Source organism: Rattus norvegicus, assembly GCF_036323735.1.
Source record: "Rattus norvegicus strain BN/NHsdMcwi chromosome Y unlocalized genomic scaffold, GRCr8 chrY_unlocalized_20, whole genome shotgun sequence".
Classification (NCBI taxonomy): Eukaryota; Metazoa; Chordata; class Mammalia; order Rodentia; family Muridae; genus Rattus; species Rattus norvegicus.
In genome coordinates, this window is record NW_026947379.1 from 295,781 (window position 1) to 312,139 (window position 16,359).

Here is a 16,359-nt window from a genome sequence, read left to right on the forward strand (position 1 = left end):
TGGAGAAAAATTCTAAGCAAATGTTCCCAAGAAACAAGCTGGAGTAGCCTTTCTAATATCGAATAAAATTGACTTTCAACACAAAGTTATCAAAAATGATAAGGAAGGTAACCATACTTGTCAAAGAAAAATAATGCTAAGATGAACTTTCAATTCTGAACAACTATGTTTCAAATGCAAGGACACCTAAATTCATAAATGAAACATAACTATAGGTCAAAGCAAATATTGCACCACACACAATAAATTGTAGGAGACTTCAACTCCGCACTCTCATCAACGGACAATTTATGGAAACTGAAAGTAAACATATACGGTTAAAATAACAGAATTTATTTTAATAACTAGAAAAATCCAAATGTATTTAACAGAGATTTAGGAAACATTTCTTCCTAAAACCAAAGAATATACCTTTTCCTCTTCACCTCATTGTAACTTCTCCAAATTTGACCATAAACTCATTCACATAACAGGCCTCAAAAAATACCAGAATATCGAAGTAATCCTATGCATCCTATCAGATCACCATTGACTAGGGTTGCTCTTCTATATTTTATTATTTTTGTATTTGTTTAAATTATAAATGATTTATTTGTGAGGTATTTTTGAAACATCACCTTTCTTAAAATTTGTCACTATGCAATAAACCTGGGGTAAACCTAGTGGTAGTCCTTCCATTTTTGCCTCTACAGCAGAAACAGTGAGTGCTCCATTCCAATCTTGGTTTATATAATACATTTTGAGTTAACTCTTTGTGCATACATTGCATTTAATGTTTTCCTCTTTGCATGAATATATATTTGTATTATCTAACCTTACGAATTTGTAGTTTTATAATGAAATTTTTAATTTCATAATTTCTGGCTATAAATTTTGATCTCATTTTGTTTATATTTTTCTCCATTTTAAATGCATTTTCTTTGTGGATACTTTTCCCTCTTTATGTATTTTCGTGCCTTTATGGGATTTTATTTTTGTTTATCAATGGAAAAATGGAATTTATTCACAGCAGCACCCATATATGAAGGAGAATACAAGAGTTAATTAGCTTTTTCTATAGGATGGATTACTTATTAAAAATAAGAATCGCTGGGGTTAGGGATTTAGCTCAGTGGTAGAGTGCTTGCCTACCAAGCGCAAGGCCCTGGATTCGGTCCCCAGCTCCGAAAAAAAAAAAGAAAAAAATCTCTGACACAAAGAACAGTGATGTATTTCAAACTACCCTTCCCCAATTATCCCAGCATTCAATAATGCCCGGTAGTGTGCTGTGCTCTGTGGCTGTGGGAAATAATTTATGGAAGAATAAAACCACATAACACAGAAAATTTAAAGAATCCCATTTCCCCCTACACACAGATATATAATGGGATTATAGGGTTGTCAATTATTGAAGAGATAGTACAGAATTATGTTGCTGCAAGAAAGTGATGGCAAGGAAGTATTTCAAACCATAGTCAACTACATAATTGCGGACATTTGTTCCCAAAATTGTGGGTTGTTCCCCAGGACAATAATAGCTGGACTGAATCCACCTTTTATCTATACAAAATGGGGAACCATGGCCCTAATGGGAATAATGACGACAAAAAAAAATCACAAAAGCGTAAACTAATAGAAGCAAACCATTACCGCAAACTACCACAAACAATTTTATGTTCTAACCAGAAAAGGCATCAAAACTAAAGTCACATTTGTGCACCCTACGTGAACACAAAAGTGAGTGGGGCATGATCTTTTTCCCTTTTTTGTTTTTCAAGTACTTTACAGAAACAGGAATCTCCTACTGCTTTTTCCATGATATATTAAAGTTTTTAAGCCCTCATGTATTAAAGTACCATCTGAAAGTATTGATAGCTGCTGCCTAGGTTTTTTTCAAGTTCACAAACTTCTTGGAATAATGTTCCAAAATGTAACTAGGCCCAACCCTGAGCTGTAGAACTATGACAAGAAAATAATAACAGATATTTTCAAGGCGCAAGCACTATAGTACTATACAATTGAGTACAGTAATCCAAATTAATTCAAATAGCTCAAGAGAGAAAGAAGATACATCTAAAAAAGGGTTAGAAAAGTGGTGAAGAATCAACTCCTTCCTCGTGTATGCCAGAATTCATGGTTCTGCAGTAAGTCCTACGAGGCAGAATCCAAGTAGCAATGAGAGGAAACAACTCAGGACAAGACAGGGAGATAAACTAGCATGGTGGGAAATGTTAGTGAAAAACTTAGATATGAAAATGTCTTGTAAATTTAAAAAGGGATTTTTTCTTTATTTTCTCATTCCAATCAAAACAGACATCCCAGAATGATTCTCCTCTAAGGCTTCCATAAAAGAGGTAAAACAAAAGCCAACATAAACATTAAACGATTCAAAATGAAACAAAAGAAAAAAAAAAAAAACTTGTGTATGTTTCAGAGCAGGATCACAGGAAAATGAGCTGAATCTGGTCAAGATGAAACCTAGAGTGGCAAGCAGGAACTAGAATTAAGAGCTGCAAGAAATAGGGAGGGGAGCAGTGACAGGAACATGGCCACGCCTGAGAGATAAGGCTGGGCCCTTTACAGGGGCACAGAATGAGGTAAGAAAATATTTCAAATAAAGCAGCATGTTTCCTTTCTGCTCACCTCAAGTATCCCATCCTTGAAAAACCCCCATTTAGGGAATAATACAGAAGAGTTGTGGTATGTATGTAACTCACTTCCCATTTCCTTTTAACCCTGTCTCCGAAGTCAGGAAATATGAGCATTTTGTATTTCCAAGAACAAAAATACCTCCCCAGGTATAAGGATGTCCTGAGGACCATGTGACAAACTGAAATATGTGAGGGCAGAGAAGGTGGAGACGTCTCATTCCACAGAGCAGAAATGTGACTGCCCAAGTTAAAGGGATAAGGCAACCATATCAGGTAAACCAGGTCTCATAACATTAACCTTATTTATATTATTATTAACTATTCTTAGTTCAAATCCCTTTTCAGCTCAATCCTCATTTTGAATGAAGCTGATTTATCCTTCAATGTGTCTGTACCATCTTCTTTTCCTAGGATTGGCTTTCATCATGGGGATAATAGATGATTGTGGCACGATAGGTGTTGGTTTTATCCCTATATATCACTTCCTTTACGTACTATATGTGTAGTAACATTTAATGACTTTCATTTGGAGGTATAAATGATTGAGCTAATATATATGCTTTAAACCTCTATTGACATTATTTAGAAAATATCAGTATCCATTCTCTGTAAATAATTGCTTCTCTCATATGATAAGGAAACAATAAATTTTATTCTAGTCAAAATAATCTCTATAATTTTAATATCTAATGATACAGAAGAACATTAAGATAATGTGGAATATTTAATCAGCTGAACTGCATATCATTTATTTAAGAATAATGAGAATCATTGATATGTTTCTAAACATAATATAAGAACAAAAACCAAAGCATTAAATAAATAGTGGCAGAAGATCAGGGTCAATTTGTTAAATGTAGCTTACCTTCAGATCCACTGTTTTCTTTTATTTAGTAAAAATTTAATTTACATACTCTTCTTCAGTATTTTTCATCCTGTCATTGACTCTATTTTCAAAGCTCTATCCGATAACTATCACGATTGTTAAATTTAAAACCAAGAATTTGCGTGTGTCAATCACTTTCTGCATTTTCTTATTTGCGGTTTACTCTGTTCCCAATGTCCATGTTCGGTAGAAGTCATGAAGAATTTCTGGCTCTTTTAATGAAAATTTTCAGAAAGCATATACTATTCATAGTTGTAAAATGCTGTGCATATGTTTAATAGTACTGGATATTATAGTTAAAATCATCTGGATTCAGAATTTCTGCATAACACACTAAAATACTAAATATGAAAACTAGAGGGGTTGGTGATTTAGCTCAGTAGTACAGCGCTTGCTTAGGAAGCGCAAGGCCCTGGGTTCGGTCCCCAGCTCCAAAAAAAAAAAAAAAAAAAAAAAAAAAAAAAACTAGAAGAGCTAGAATTTATTACATATTTTTTTCTCTTCTAGGGTCTGTAAATTTACAAAAACTGAGCAAATGACTTCTTTCTGTGAAATACACATTCATGAGCTATTAAATACTAATCAAACAGCCGTGTCAACCCCCATAAACTTGGATTAAATTCTAATTGCAATCTAAAATGTTTGTAGTAAGTAAATGGGCAAATAATTTGCTGAATATACTAAATAAACATGTAGTATAATCATAGGTTTGCTCTTTATTAAATAAGAACTCCCAGATATAACTTAATAAATACAGATATTGAATTAAGTTTTTTCTTATATAACAGCTAATAATGCTCTGAGTAATGGCTTAAATCACAAAACCATGTACAGTAAGTAGAAATGTCTAGTGAGTTACAGGTTCTTTCAAGCATCTTGAAGTAAATCGATCTAAAATAAATTCCTTTAAAATTCTCCTAAACCCACTTATCATGAAATATTTCAAATCAGAGTAAATAATCCCAACACCTTTTCATTTGCTCAGAAAAAAGACATTAGCTTTATTTGACTCCTGCCCTCCCCACCCTCATTCTTCTACCAAAAACATCAATTTCCAACATAGCTCTCTGATATGACTCTTTTTCATTATCACTGACACTACTTCCAGTTAAACTTCAAAAACAGCCTTCAAATCATGCTCGGTATCATTTCATAATACATAAGTAACCAGAGTCCCTTCCTATATACATACTGAGTTAAACAAACTTATTTAAAACTATTCAATTATTTCTAAGATATTTTCCATAAATAAAAATTTATATCTCTTATATTGTTTCTGTAAGCCCATATGCTTTATTTGCCTAAGCTTCAGATTTATTTCGTCCTCTCTTCCATCACTTAATCTATACAACCTTCTTTCACATTTACTTTTTGTATATGTCAAGCTCTTTTTCCTTTTATTGACCTTATATTTATTGTAATATTGCCCGAAATATAGTTCAATTATTTTTCATCTTATTTAACTTAACTGTCACTTTCTTAGGACAGTCTCAATGAACTTATTTCTAAAATAGATTCTTGAATTATGTGCATACAATCACCTGCAACACACTGATTTATGCATTCACTTCTTTCTTTTTTCTTATATCTTTATGCAATTTTTATAAAATAAAGCTCATAATACTTTTTATTCATTCATAATCTATACCACTATTATGGATCCCGGTACATTAATGGAGACTTATTATTTATTACATGATTCAGAAAGTTGTAAAAATAAACTTTATGCTTTTCTTCGTTTTAATGAATATGCATTCCATGCGTTGGTTAAACCATCATGAAGTATTTAAGTGAGTTGATAAATATATTAAAATTCAATTACCTAGATGACATTGTCTAAACATTTTATTTTTCAACGATAGTCTATTTCATATTCAACAGCAATGCTTTGTTGACTGAGCAATTATCTCAGTTAGGAATACATTTGACATGTAAGAATATGATACCTTATTTTAATTCATAGCGCCCATGTAAAAATATCAGGCGCCACTCATGTGTTGTCCAGTCTCTGAAGATACAAAGGGATGATCATTCCTAGGGGCTCACTGGTCACAGAGTCAAATTTCATTTGTGAGCTGTTCCAGTGAAAGATTAAAAATCAAGAGGACCCAAAACTATGTTTCCATAGCTGAACCTGTACCTCACCTCTCTGTGCCCAGACACCACCAGGAAATGGCTGGATTTCCAGGAGTACTGACACACTCAAGATCACATTAGAGACTACCACTTCTCAGAGTCCTCAGAACCCAGGAAGAGAGGGGCAGTCTGCTACAGGATACTTTTGATTTCTATCTATTCCTTGTAGCTGAACCTGTTCCACAGCTTTGGTACACAAGATGCTTCAGGAAAGAACTAGTCTCCATGGAGTGCTGACACACAGGCTTACAGGAGGATCAATCCATTGTCAGAGACAGTAAAACCAGCTAACCCCAGAGATAACGAGATGGCAAGAGGGAAGTATAATAGCCTAAGCAACATAAACCAAGGCTACATGACATAATCAGAACTCAGTTCTCACACCAACGCAAGGCTAGGATACCCTCAACAGAACAGAAAAGAAAAAGAAATGTTTGTACTTCAAATCACTTAACATGATGATGTTAAAGGATTTTAAGAAAGACATGAATAACTCCATCAAAGAAATACAGGACAACAGATGTAAAGAGATACAAGCCCTTGTAGAGGAAACACAAAACTCCCTTAAAGAATTACAGGAGACCATAATCAAACAGGTGGAGGAATAGAACAACCCATCAGGAAAAAAATATTTAAACAGCAACAACAACAACAAAAACACACAAAAAGTGTCACTCTGGATATGGAAAACCTGGGAAAGAAATTAGGATTCAAGAATGCAAGCATCAAACAACAGAACATAAAAGATGAAAAGATTATCAGAGACAGAAGGTACCATAGAAAACATTGACACTACTGTCAAAAAATGCAAAACACAAAAACTCCTAACCCAAAACATCCCAGAAATCTCAGACAAAATGAGTCGATAAAACCTAAGGATTATAGGTATAGAAGAGAATGAAGACTCCCACTTTGAAGGGCCAGTAAATATCTTCAACAAAATTATACTACAGATGTTCCCTAACCTAAAGAAAGAGACAATATATGAGAAGTAAATAGTACTCCAAAAAATTAGACCAGAAAAGAATTTTCTCCCATCATATAATAGTCAAAGTATAAAGTCCACAAATCAAAGAAAAAATATTAAAAGCAGTAAGGCAAAAAGGTCAACTAACATAAAAAGGCAAACCTATCAGAATTCCACCAGACTTCATAAAAGACACAGATCCTGGGCATATATCACACAGATTCTAAAAGAACAAAAATGTCAACCCATGCTACTATAAAAACTCTTAACAACATAGATGGAGATATCAAGATATGCCACACAATAGCAAATTTAGAAAATATATTTCCACAAATCCAGTCCTTCAAAAGATAATATATCTAATGTTCCAGAACAAGGAGGGAAACTACACCCCCACACAAAGCAAGAAAATAATCTACTTTGAAAAAACACAAAAGAGTTAAAGAAGATAGCCACAGAAACATAATTTGATATCTAACAAAAAAATTAACAGAAAAAAGCAAATATTGGTCCCAAATAAAACAAAACACCAAAGGACTCAATTCTACATAAAGAGTGTGTGTGTGTGTGTGTGTGTGTGTGTGTGTGTGTGTGTGTGTACATATATATATATATATATATATATATATGTATATACATATATACATATATATATATATATATATATATATATATATATCCCAGCATTTTGCTGCTTAAACAACACAATCCAATGACAAAGACAAATATATGTTCAGAATGAAAGGTGGGAAAAAAATTTTCCAGCCAATGTTCCCAAGAAAGAACCTGGCGTAACCACTCTAATATCAAATGAAAGAGACTTTCAAGGAAAAGTTATGAAAAATGGTAATGAAGGACATTTCATACTCATCAAATGAAAAATATACCAAGAAAAAATCAATACTGAATAATTATGCTACAAAATGAAGGGCATACTCATTCATCAATTAAACTTTACTAAGCTCAAAGCATACATAATTCCATATACAATACCACACTGTCATAAATGCACAGATCATGGAAAGAGAAACTAAGCAAGGACACAGAGAAACAAACAAGGTATGAACCAAATATTTTTAACAAATACCAATACTACCTTTCATCCTAAAACAAATAATACACCTCCTTGCCATGGGCCAGCCCTAAGATTGATCTTTTTTCTCCTGTTCGTTCTTCTTGAAGAAGCTGAGGATGAAGGGTGTTAGCTGAGCGTAAGACTTTGTCTTACGAGATATGTGGTAAGATTTTGTCTAACAAGATATTTTGGGTTGCTGTATAATAATAAGTTTACTTATCTAAGTTTAAGTTACTAAGTTTCTGTACCTGATTTACTTATCTATGTCTAAGTCACTATGCTGTGCTAGTGTAACTGGTCTGCCTTCTGAGACCAGAAACTGCAGTCTCTGGCACTTACCACCTCATTCTGAAACAGCAGGAGATAAAGTAGAAGATTACTTGCTGGAGCCTTTTCCATTTTGTCCTTATGCTTTTTGCTTGACAGGCTAGGGAGAAGCTTGGAGCCATCAACATCTATTAAACCATTAGAAGTGCATAGCAATTACAGAATTAAAAACTTTTACATAGACAAATATGCATAAACATATAATTTCACACCTGGATTCAATAAATGTGCATTGATACATTTCCACTGAAATTCAGCTGGGCCCAAATTTCATGCAATCTCACAATTACATTATTTTTTTCTTTTTTATTAACTTGAGTATTTCTTATATACATTTCGAGTGTTATTCCCTTTCCCGGTTTCCGGGCAAACAACCACCACCCCCCTCCTCTTCCTTATGGGTGTTCCACTCCCAACCCTCCCCTCATTGCCACCCTCCTCCCCACAGTCTAGTTCACTGGGCGTTCAGTCTTAGCAGGACCCAGGGCTTCCCCTTCCACTAGTGCTCTTACTAGGATATTCATTGCTACCTATGAGGTCAGAGTCCAGGGTCAGTCCATGTATAGTCTTTAGGTAGTGGCTTAGTCCCTGGAAGCTCTGGTTGCTTGGCATTGTTGTACATATGGGGTCTAGAGCCCCTTCAAGCCCTTCCAATTCTTTCTCTGATTCCTTCAACGGGGGTTCTATTCTCAGTTCAGTGGTATACTGCTGGCATTCGCCTCTGTATTTGCTGTATTCAGGCTGTGTCTCTCAGGAGCGATATACATCCTGCTCCTGTCGGTCTGCACTTCTTTGCTTCATCCATCTTGTCTAATTGGGTGACTGTACATGAATGGGCCACATGTGGGGCAGGTACTGACTGGGTGTTCCTTCAGTCTCTTTTTTAGTCATTGCCTCTCCCTTCCCTCCCAATGGTATTCTTTTTCCTCATTTAAAGAAGGAGTGAAGCATTCACATTTTGATCATCAGTCTTGAGCTTCATTTGTTCCAGGGATCTAGGATAATTCAAGCATTTGGACTAATAGCCACTTATCAATGAGTACATACCATGTATGTCTTTCTGTGATTGGGCAGGATGATATTTTCCAGTTCCAACCATTTGCCTACGAATTTCATAAACTCGTTGTTTTTGATAGCTGAGTAATATTCCATTGTGTAGATGTACCACATTTTCTGTATCCATTCCTCTGTTGAAGGGCATCTGGGTTCTTTCCATTTTCTGGCTATTATAAATAAGGCTGCGATGAACATAGTGGAGCACGTGTCTCTTTTATATGTTGAGGCATCTTTTGGGTATATTCCCAAGAGAGGTATAGCTGGATCCTCAGGCAGTTCAATGTCCAGTTTTCTGAGGAACCTCCAGACTGATTTACAGAATGGTTTTACCAGTCTGCAATCCCACCAACAATGGAGGAGTGTTCCTCTTTCTCCACATCCTCGCCAGCATCTGCTGTCACCTGAGTTTTTGATCTTAGCCATTCTCACTGGTGTGAGGTGAAATCTCAGGGTTGTTTTGATTTGCATTTCCCTTATGACTAAAGATGTTGAACATTTCTTTAGGTGTTTCTCAGCCATTTGGCATTCCTCAGCTGTGAATTCTTTGTTTAGCCCTGAACCCCTTTTTTTTAATAGGGTTATTTGTTTCCCTGAAGTCTAACTTCTTGAGTTCTTTGTATATTTTGTATATAAGGCCTCTATCTGTTGTAGGATTGGTAAAGATCTTTTCCCAATCTGTTGGTTGCCCTTTTGTCCTAACCACAGTGTCCTTTGCATTACAGAAGATTTGCAGTTTTATGAGATCCCATTTGCCGATTCTTGATCTTAGAGCGTAAGCCATTGGTGTTTTCTTCAGAAAATTTTTTCCAGCGCCCATGTGTTCAAGATGCTTCCCTAGTTTTTCTTCTATTAGTTTGAGTGTGTCTGGTTTGATGTGGAGGTCATTGATCCACTTGGACTTAAGCTTTGTACAGGGTGATAAGCATGGATCGATCTGCATTCTTCTACATGTTGACCTCCAGTTGAACCAGCACCATTTGCTGAAAATGCTATCATTTTTCCATTGGATGGTTTTGGCTCTTTTGTCAAAAATCAAGTGACCATAGGTGTGTGGATTCATTTCTGGGTCCTCAATTGTATTCCATTCGTCTGGCTGCCTGTATCTGTACCAATACCATGCAGTTTTTATCACTATTGCTCTGTAATACTGCTTGAGTTCAGGGATAGTGATTCCCACTGAAGTCCTTTTATTGTTGAGGATAGTTTTAGCAATCCTGGGTTTTTTGTTTTTCCAGATGAATTTGCAAATTGTTCTGTCTAACTCTTTGAAGAATTGGATTGGTATTTTGATGGGGATTGCATTGAATCTGTAGGGCGCTTTTGGTAAAATGGCCATTTTTACTATATTAATCCTGCCAATCCATGAGCATGGGAGATCTTTCTATCTTCTGAGGTCTTCTTCAATTTCTTTCCTCAGTGTCTTGAAGTTCTTATTGTACAGATCTTTTACTTGCTTTGTTAAAGTCACACCGAGGCACTTTATATTATTTAGGTCTATTATGAAGGCTGTCGTTTCCCTAATATCTTTCTCGGCTTGTTTCTCTTTTGTATAGAGGAAGGCAACTGATTTATTTGAGTTAATTTTATACCCAGCCACTTTGCTGAAGTTGTTTATAAGATTTAGTAGTTCTCTGGTGGAACTTATGGTATCACTTAAATATACTATCATATCATCTGCTAATAGTGATATTTTGACCTCTTCTTTTCCGATCCGTATTCCCTTGATCTCCTTTTGTTGTCTGATTGCTCTGGCTAGAACTTCAAGAACTATATTGAATAAGTAGGGAGAGAGTGGGCAACCTTATCTAGTCCCGGATTTTAGTGGGATTGTTTCAAGTTTCTCTCCATTTAGTTTAATGTTAGCAACTGGTTTGCTGTATATGGCTTTTACTATGTTTAGGTATGGGCCTTGAATTCCTATTCTTTCCAGGACTTTTATCATGAAGGGGTGTTGAATTTTGTCAAATGCTTTCTCAGCATCTAATGAAATGATCATGTGGTTTTGTTCTTTCAGTTTGTTTATATAATTGATCACATTGATGGTTTTCCATATATTAAACCATCCCTGCAAGCCTGGGATGAAGCCTACTTGATCATGGTGGATGATTATTTTGATGTGCTCTTGAATTCGGTTTGCCAGAATTTTATTGAGTATTTTAGCGTCGATATTCATAAGGGAAATTGGTCTGAAGTTCTCTTTCTTTGTTGTGTCTTTGTGTGCTTTAGGTATAAGAGTAATTGTGGCTTTGTAGAAGGTATTCGGTAGTGATACATCTGTTTCAATTTTGGGGAATAGTTTGATAATATTGGTATGAGGTCTTCTATGAAGGTTTGATAGAATTCTGCACTAAACCCGTCTGGACCTGGGCTCTTTTTGGTTGGGAGACCTTTAATGACTGCTTCTATTTCCTTAGGAGTCATTGGGTTGTTTAACTGGTTTATCTGTTCCTGCTTTAACTTCGGTTCCTGTTATCTTTCTAGGAAATTGTCCATTTCCTGATGATTTTCAGTTTTGTTGAATATAGGTTTTTATAGTAAGATCTGATGATTTTTTTAATTTCCTCTGAATTTGTAGTTATGTCTCCCCTTTCATTTCTGATTTTGTTAACTTGGACGCACTCTCTGTGTCCTCTCCTTTGTCTGGCTAAGGGTTTATCTATCTTGTTGATTTAATCAAAGAACCAAGTTTTGGTACTGTTGATTCTTTCTATGGTCCTTTTTGTTTCTACTTGTTTCTACTTCAGATTTCAGCTCTGAGTTTGATTACTTCCTGCCTTCTACTCCTCCTGGGTGTATTTGCATCTTTTTGTTCTAGGGCTTTTAAGTGTGCTGTCAAGCTGCTGACATATGCTCTTTCCTGTATCTTTCTGCAGGCACTCAGCGCTATGAGTTTTCCTCTTAGCACAGCTTTCATTGTGTCCCATAAGTTTGGGTATGTTGTACCTTCATTTTCATTAAATTCTAAAAAGCTTTTAATTTCTCTCTTTATTTCTTCCTTGACCAGGTTATCATTGAGTAGAGCATTGTTCAATTTCCATGTTAATGTGGGCATTCTTCCCTTATTGTTATTGAAGACCAGTTTTAGGCCGTGTTGGTCAGATAGCACGCATGGGACTATTTCTATCCTTCTGTACCTGTTGAGGCCCGTTTTTTGACCAATTATATGGTCAATTTTGGAGAAAGTACCATGAGGAGCTGAGAAGAAGGTATATCCTTTTGCTTTAGGATAGAATATTCTATAAATATCCGTTAAGTCCATTTGACTCATGACTTCTCTTAGTCTGTCGACATCACTGTTTAATTTCTGTTTCCATGATCTGTCCATTGATGAGAGTGGGGTGTTGAAATCTCCCACTATTATTGTGTGAGGTGCAATGTGTGTTTTGAGCTTTAGTAAGGTTTCTTTTACGTATGTAGGTGCCCTTATATTTGGGGCATAGATATTTAGGATTGAGAGTTCATCTTGGTGGATATTCCCGTTGATGAATATGATGTCCTTCCTTATCTTTTTTCATGACTTTTAGTTGAAAATTGATTTTATTTGATATTAGAATGGCTACTCCAGCTTGCTTCTTCTGACCATTTTCTTGGAAAGTTGTTTTCCAGCCTTTCACTCTGAGGTAATGTCTGTCTTTGTCTCTGAGGTGTGTTTTCTGTAGGCAGCAGAATGCAGGGTCCTCGTTGCGTATCCAGTTTGTTAATCTATTTCTTTTTATTGGGGAGTTGAGGCCATTGATGTTGAGAGATATTAAGGAATAGTGATTATTGCTTCCCTTTATATTCATTTTTGATGTGAGGTTATGTTTGTGTGCTTTCATTCTCTTTGTTTTGTTGCCAAGACGATTAGTTTCTTGCTTCTTCTAGGGTATAGCTTGCCCCCTTATGTTGGGCTTTACCACTTAATATCCTTTGTACTGCTGGATTTGTAGAAAGATATTGTGTAAATTTGGTTTTGTCATGGAATATCTTGGTTTCTCCATCTATGATAATTGAGAGTTTTGCAGGATACAGTAACCTGGGCTGGCATTTGTGTTCTCTTAGGGTCTGTATGACATCAGTCCAGGATCTTCTGGCCTTCATAGTTTCTGGCAAGAAGTCTGGTGTGATTCTGATAGGTCTGCCTTTATATGTTACTTGACTTTTTTCCCTTACTTCTTTTAATATTCTTTTTTTATTTTGTGCGTTTGGTGTTTTGACAATTATGTGACAGGAGGTGTTTCTCTTCTTGTCCAATCTATTTGGAGTTCTGTAGGCTTTTTGTATATCTATGCGTATCTCTTTTTTTAGGTTAGGGAAGTTTTCTTCTATGATTTTTTGAAGATATTTACTGGTCCTTTGAACTGGGAGTCTTCCCTCTCTTCTATACCTATTATCCTTAGGTTTGGTCTTCTCATTGAGTCCTGGATTTCCTGTATGTTTTGGACCAGTAGCTTTTTCTGCTTTACATTATCTTTGACAGTTGAGTCAATGATTTCTATGGAATCTTCTGCTCCTGAGATTCTCTCTTCCATCTCTTGTATTCTGTTGGTGAAGCTTGTATCTACAGCTCCTTGTCTCTTCTTTTTGTTTTCTATATCCAGGGTTTTTTCCATGTGTTCTTTCTTGATTGCTTCTATTTCCATTTTTAATTCCTTCAACTGTTTGATTGTGCTTTCCTGGAACACTTTCAGGGATTTTTGTATCCTCTCTATGGGCATCTACTTGTTTATTTATGTTTTCCTGGAATTCTTTCAGGGATTTTTGTGATTCCTTTCTGTAGGCTTCTACTTGTTTATTAATGTTTTCCTGTGTTTCTCTAAGGGAGTTCTTTACGTCTTTCTTGAAGTCTTCCAGCATCATGATCAAATATGATTTTGAAAGTAGATCTTGCTTTTCTGGTGTGTTTGGATTTTCCATGTTTTTTTTTTTGGTTGGAGAATTGGACTCCGATCATGCCATGTAGTCTTTGTTTCTGTTGCTTGGGTTCTTGCGCTTGCCTCTCGGCATCAGATTATCTCTAGTGTTACTTTGTTCTGCTATTTCTGACAGTGGCTAGACTGTCCTATAAGCCTGTGTGTCAGGAGTGCTGTAGACCTGTTTTCCTCTCTTTCAGTCAGGTATGGTGACAGAGTGTTCTGCTTTTGGGCATGTAGTTTTTCCTCTGTACATGTCTACAGCTGTTCATGTGGGCCTGTGTCTTGAGTTCACCAGGCAGGTCACTTGCAGCAGAAAAGTTTGTCCTACCTGTGGTCCTGAGGCTCAAGTTCACTCACAGGGTGCTGCCCACGGGCTCTCTGTGACGGCAGCAACCAGGAAGATCTACGCCACCCTTTCCGGGAGCTTCAGTGCATCAGGGTACCAAATGGCCTTTTGTTTTTACCTCTTGCTTCCGAGATGTATGTGCAGAGAGCAGTCTATTCTGGTTTCCCAGGCTTGTCTGCCTATCTGAACGTTTAGCTCTCCCTCCCACAGGTTTCGGGTGCAGAGAACTGTTTATCCAGTCTGTTTCCTTCAGGTTCTGGTGGTGTCTCAGGCAGGGGTCCTGCCGCTCCTGGGCCCTCCCTCACGGGAGCCCAGAGGCCTTATACAATTTCCTCTTGGGCCAGGGATGTGGGCAGGGGTGGGCAGTGTTGGTGGTCTCTTCAGCTCTGCAGCCTCAGGAGTTCCCACCTGACCAGGCGGTTGGGTCTCTCTCTCACGGGGTCTGGGAGCAGAGTCACAATTACATTCTTACACAAACACACACACACACACACACACACACTCACACACACACATGCATACATTCTCATAATTGCATACTTACACAGACATCAATACTTACATATGCATATGGTGCAAAAGACCAAGGACCAGTACAGAAAGATGAACTCCAATCTTTATTACAGAGAGAAAGAAATCGCTTCTACCCTTTTAATGCTAAGTGATTTAAACCCAAGTTTGTAAAAGAAAAGGCCTGTTCCTTTTAACAAGACTAATTTTGCATTGCTATTAAGAAATGTCCTTTTCTGTCCCAAGATAAGGAGAAACCTGCCTGCACCTTCTATTCTTTCCAGCTTCTTCTTTTGTCCTCTTTTCACCTGCATTCTCTAGATTGCTCTCTTATGTTACATAAGTTATTCCTCTCTACATTACTTCTCAGCCCAGATCTTTTTGTCTTAGTTCTACTTACCTTTGTTCTCCTTATCTCAAACTGGTCTTTTCAGGTCATCCCCTCTCCTGCTCTGTCCATCTGTCTCTGTCCTTCCAGTTCAGACCCTCTGTCTCAGTCCTTCTGTGTGTCTTCTCTTTGTCCTCAGCACCTAAAAATCTTTCAGAATACATGATCAGGTGTTAAATTGTTCACCACAAGTACATATGAAAGATCAAAGCATAAATAGAAATACAAGTTTACAACCGAGAATGTTTACATGGATATCCATCAGGAGTAATTATCTGGCTAAACATTCATCACCAGTGTCAGCTCCACAGGTTCACTGAATGTCTAAAACCATAGTTGTTAGTGAAGTTATTTACATATAAACACAGTCAATATCTTATCCCCTGTCCTTGCACCTGTAACAAATAGTTTATGACACTTGATAACTGTTTTTGCAACTTCTTGAATTGTGTTCTGAGTAGGAGAAAGTCTGTTTACTGTCTCAGAATAATTAACTGGTGACACCTGGGAGACTGGAGTTGTCACTGGAATTCTGACTATTAGAAAGAGACTTGTAGGAGTTCCACTATATAAGAGCTTAATAACCATTCATATAATTTTAGGAATTATTGTAGGATCATTATTAAGACTAAAGAATTCATCTATTTGTATGAATAGCATCACTACGGGACAGTGCAACTTCGTAGGCCTGCAGAGATCTGCTCCAAAGGGGTGTGCTCTTACTCAATGATTGCTATATATGTCTAATAATAATAACATGAATAGCATTTCAATAGCAGGAAACTTTCCAAAAATGAATCTCTTACAACCTTGCTTAATAAGGGCAAACCAGTTGTGGATTATAAAATAATCCAAGGCTGTCCATCTGAGGATGATCACCTGTTAGTGATGAGCTTGTCCTGATATGGCTCCTGACACTTTCTTCTCAGTCCTACATGGTACCTTCTACAAATTGATAATATGATCCATCACAAAAAAGGCCTCAAAAGATGCAAGAAGATTGAATTAATTCCATGCAAACTATGAAATCACTAAGAATGGTCTTCAATAACAACAAGAACAACCAAAGTCCCACATATACATGGTAGCATAAGAATGATTTACTTGATGAGAACTTGTTCAAGGAAGAAATAAAGAAAAAAA

General features: G+C 36.5%; 1 long non-coding RNA gene across 3 annotated transcripts in view; it reads right to left on the reverse strand.

The window, feature by feature from the left end:
* The window catches only part of LOC120099735 (uncharacterized), a 64,708-nt gene that overhangs the window by 22,895 nt on the left and 25,454 nt on the right, over window positions 1-16,359 (reverse strand). For all 3 annotated transcript variants that reach the window (XR_010062166.1, XR_010062167.1, XR_010062168.1), the window contains exons 2-3: window positions 15,229-15,366; window positions 8,034-8,149 (exon numbers count right to left, since the gene is read on the reverse strand). This is a non-coding gene — a long non-coding RNA (uncharacterized LOC120099735). The remainder of the gene's footprint in view (window positions 1-8,033; window positions 8,150-15,228; window positions 15,367-16,359) is intronic.